At 43.3% G+C, this 5,000-nt stretch overlaps 1 protein-coding gene across 2 annotated transcripts in view; it reads left to right on the forward strand.

Moving 5' to 3' along the window:
- Positions 1–5,000, forward strand: part of LOC143283331 (arrestin domain-containing protein 3-like) — a 202,283-nt gene that overhangs the window by 114,232 nt on the left and 83,051 nt on the right. The window lies entirely within an intron of this gene.

Raw genomic sequence — 5,000 nt, forward strand, 5'->3', positions numbered from 1 at the left:
ACAATTTATTATTTGACCATGGGTTGGATGAATTTGATTCCGTCTTCTCAGCAGTAAAGTTCTACTTGACCAAAATTCCGCGTGTGTGCTATAACTACTAGCGCCGAAAGCGAAAACACCTAAGAGTAAGACTGACGTGGTAGGAGATTACACAGGGTTGGTCAGCCTACAATGTACTGCGGTTTTGAAATGAGATCGCCGCGTCCCATTGATCTTAAGGACATTGATCTTGCGCATTTGGGTATATCAGCAGCTGTTACGGTTCGATCACGACTGGGATAAGAGGGTGTTTTCGGCAGTTACATTTCACAGGCAGGCAAAGCTAATTCACCTTCCCGTCGTGTCGTGTAAGGCCAACTGGCTTCGTGGTATGTTGTTGATCTACCTGGGCGGTTTTCGTCATGCTTCTTGGGCTTAAACCGTTGGCGGTTACACTGTGAGAGTCTATGTAATAACCCGGTGTTTCGGTGAGAGAGAGAGAGAGAGAGAGAGAGAGAGAGAGAGAGAGAGAGAGAGAGAGAGATGGTTATTCATTATTGGTCAAGGATGAATGAAAGGACTTGGTGGGGCGGGTATGGGATGGGGGGGTGGGGGGTGGGGTGGAGGTGGCAGGGATGTGAAAGTGTGCTGTCAGTTTTATATTAACCGGACTGTCAGATTTTGTGGGTGATTATACAGTATGATAAGAACAGAATGTCTTTCTTTGAAAACACAATACAACTGAATATGGATTTAGATATTAAATAAAACGACTTTTGATCTGGTGAATGAATTAACATACTATTAACACAGAAGAGTAGGTTGCTAGTATTCATTTTCAGAGAGAGAAAATGAATTAATGAAAGGTTTATTCATCACAGGCCAAGGCACCTAAATGAAGGGACGTGTGACAAACTGGATCGTAGAGAGAGAGAGAGAGAGGGGGGGTGGGGGGGGGGGGGGTCAGTACGTCGCAGCTCGTAACTGTCGATCCATGTGTAATAGATATTATCACAGTTATCATGCCTCATCAGTTTTGCCATACCGCTTTCATCAGTTTGAGACTGTTGACCGTATTGATCAGTGTTACTGTTGTAAGCCCATCTTCATATGAAATCTAGACCACTGACTCAAACACATCTCAGTAGTGTAGACATGGGATTTCTTCGTCTGCGTTCGTGGGTTGCAACTCCCACGTTCACTCTTGTACGAGTGGGCATTTACATGAGGGTTTTTACATATTTTTTTTTATCCCACTATGTAGACAGCCATAATTTGTTTTAAGGGGATGAGCATGCAGGGTATATTCTTGTTTCTATAACGTATTTGATCTTTTTCATACGTATGCACACGGAGGGGATTCAGGCAGTAGCAGGTCGGAAAAAATCTCCCCCCTAAACCCACGAGGTGCGCCGAAATCGGGGATGGACCTCAGGAAACTGGAGCGAGAATCCAGTGTTGTAACCATTCGGCCACCGCACCCGTCCGGACAACGAAATGAAATATAGGAAAGCGCAAGTTTTTGGAAGACAGAATTATACTTGTAATCATCAGTCGAATATATTGGTTCGTTTCGTGGTGGTGAAAAGAAGAAAATGTGACAATAATGTAAACTCACAAACGCACGCGAATGTTTATTTTGCGCGCGCGCGCATGTGTGTGTCTGTGTGTGTGTGTGTGCGCGCGTGCAACCCGTCCTTTGAAGGTACATTTCAGAAAGTGTGATTGCCCGGAACGGCTGTAGGCCTTCAGTTCTTGGCTCTGAAAAAAGAAATAACTGACACCGCATGGACGAAATGTATTTCACGTGTTTTTCTATGACATCCATCCGACTTGTCTGTGACGGCTATACTGTTGTGGTCGATGAACAAAATGGCTTGTCTCATATTGCCAGTGCTTAACGAACTCAGCAGCTGAACAGCAGCCACCAAGCTGAGCAAGATCCAGTCTGTGGCATTTCGGGAGTTCCATATTTAATGCAAGATCGCTGCTGTGGTCCCCATCGATCGGCAGAATATAATAGCATGGTCAGAAAATTATCCGCTGTCCTGGTTTCAATCACTATAGTATATCGGTGGCTGTGTAGGTATTGATCAGCTCTGCACTTGATCATGCATTTTTGTTTTCTTTTTTAGTTTTGTTTTTGATATTGAGCTTCGCGGTAAAAAAAATGATACCCAGAAAAAATTACCAGCATACTTTTCCCCTTGTTGTTTCCTTTTTTTTTTCTTTCTTTCTTCTCCCCCCCTCTCTCTCTCTCCCCCCTCTCTCTCTCTCTTTTCTGACTCATTTTCAATATTGATTTCTATGAACTCTGAGTTTTCAGTTGTTTTCTCTTCAGTTTTTGCTCTCAGGTTTATTGTTGCTCTCTTTCTGTCTGTCTGTCTCACTCTCTCTCTGGCCTCTTGCGCTCTCTCTGTTAACCGGAAATGAACTTCTTCCTCACAATGAATGTGTGTGTGTGTGTGTGTGTGTGTGAGTGAGTCTGTCTGTTTGTTTGTGTGTCTGTGTCTGTCTGTGTCTTTATAAGTGTCTGTGTAAATTATGAGATAAATGAACGGGAAAAGAATTGTCAGAACAGTTTAGAACAGTTTTATTCAAGCTTTGGCCCGAGGGTGGCGTATTAGCTAAGGCGAACATTCAAGTAAAATGGAACAGAAATCAATGTGCTACAGCCCTGTTCATTCGAACACCGAAACTATCTTTACTACAACAAACAAGCGTTGTTAATGTAACACAAAACTGATTGAAAACGGTACTTGTCAGTGTCCAGCAGTCATAGAAAATTATCAATATTTTGTGAACAAACGTAGACACACCGAAAACAGATTCTTTTAACATGTTGTATAATGAAGAAGTAAGTTCCCTCATTAAATTTGTTCGCTGGCGCCACGCCCCACTGAATGGTTCACCAATGGTAGATTTATGAATATATACAGGCGTAACAACAGTTGATGAAGACATTAAGAAGGAAGGTGGCAGAATAATTGAGACGTTTATCTTCTACAGTGTTCACACTGTAGAACACAGTGCTCTTGAGGGTCAGGGTTCGATTCCCGCTCTCGCCTTCTCTCACAGGTTTGATTGGAAATTCCGATTTAGCGTTTACTGTTTAGTCATTCGGATGAAACGATAAACCGAGGTCCCATTTGCAACACACATATTGTGAACTGATAAAAGAACCCATGGCAACAAAATCGTTGTGCTTTGGCAAATCTACGTTGAAGAAATTCACTCTGATAGGTACACAAATGAATATGTATGCGCTCAAGGCCGAAGGGCGTCGGGCGATGCTGCTGTCAGGCATTTGCCAAGCAGATGTGGTCGAGCGAATATGGATTTGTCCGAACGCATTGACACCTCCTTGAGAAACTGAAACTGTAACAACAGACATGCCTTTTTTCATCAGTTAGTGACATTCTCGACCCCATCTTTGGGCTTCGTCAGATTACGCAGGAAGAAGTAGGGTAGTGCAGAAGATAACATCTTCCTAATGTACGTGTCTTTATCTGGATATCTGGTGGAGGCGCGTTCCCGGCACCTCCTACCTCCTACAGACTCTCTCTCTCTCTCTCTCTCTCTCTCGTAAATCCAGGGACTGCATCGGTTCTTCTATTTTGGCATACATTGACTTTGAAAAAAAAATCCAATAATTCGGCCTGGGGTCATCCAGGGAAGTTCAGATGGGAATTGTAAAACTGTTGTTTATGTTGTTTCACTCGATTAAAAAAAAAATCATGTATACAAATTAGGGAAGAAAAATAAGACTTGCGAAAAACGAATGATTCTTTGAACACATTCACAGACTATCACTGTAACCGGCGAAAAACGAATGATTCGTTGATTACATTCGCAGACTATCATTGTGAAAATACACGATAAAATGAAAAATTAACAAACAGAATGAAAGGACTGACCGAGGTATATGCTTTGACCACTTACCCACTGACCATGGCAGTAACGGTGTTCGTGTGACATTAACCGAGGAGAGCAGGGCGCAGGGGCACCTGACGTTGACAAGTGTGTGAGAGTGTTGGTGGGTGTTGGGGTGACTAATGGCTGACCTCGGCTCTCTCTTATCGGAGTCACCGTCAGAGGGCCGTGGCCTTAACTTAGTGACACAAAAGCGACATCAAAAGTCCCGCATATACATGTATAAATACCTTTGGGAGGATTGTGTCGAGTCGTCTGGGTCAGGTGGGCTGTATTCCTGGGCGAAGTGTGAGTATTAATTTTGCGTTGCAGGTGTGTGTGTGTGTGTGTGTGTGCGCGCGCGCGCGCGCGTACGTGCGTGCGTGTGTGTGTGTGTGTGTGCGCGCGCGCGCCCGCGAGCGTACATTTGTGTCTGTGTAGTAGTAGTGCCTCCATTCACAAAGCGCCCCCTCCCTCTCAAAAAAACAACAACAACAAACAAAAAACGCTCAGGTTTTAATTGGAATCCAGTGCCAAAAAGCCAGACTTGTGCATAGAAAGAAGGGACTGTTGAAGAGAAACGCCCAGAATGGGCACTATGTATAACTTGGTCAACAGTTCTTCCAATGGAGGAGTTTGTCAGAAAACGGGAATACAGATCCCAGCGACACGTTTGCCGCCATTTCCGTCTTCGTGATAAGCCTTTCATGCTTATTGCAATCTGGTTATCGGATGAAGATAAACTGGTCTCAGTCCCCCCTCACTACTCCCCCCAAAATGAGAAGCACCTTGTGCTGGTAATTGGGTATATATTTCGCATATTTATATGTCAAAGAATGAAGCACATGCATGGGCGCTTACTGAAATGAAAGTGTGACAAAAAAAGGAACGGAAATAGTATGAAAATTAAAATTAATAGCGTGGATGGTAGGGTAGGGTGTAGGGAGAGGGTTGGAGAAAGCATATGTGAAAGCTACAGGGTATTGAGAGCAAAAAAAAAAAAAAAAAAAAAAAAAGGCTGTAAGCACTGTTGTAAATTCCCTCAGACCTTCATTCTCAGTAAGGAAGTTGTATTTTATTATTATTTTTTTTTTTTAAGATCTGTTCTG

This window comes from Babylonia areolata, chromosome 6 (assembly GCF_041734735.1).
Source record: "Babylonia areolata isolate BAREFJ2019XMU chromosome 6, ASM4173473v1, whole genome shotgun sequence".
Classification (NCBI taxonomy): Eukaryota; Metazoa; Mollusca; class Gastropoda; order Neogastropoda; family Buccinidae; genus Babylonia; species Babylonia areolata.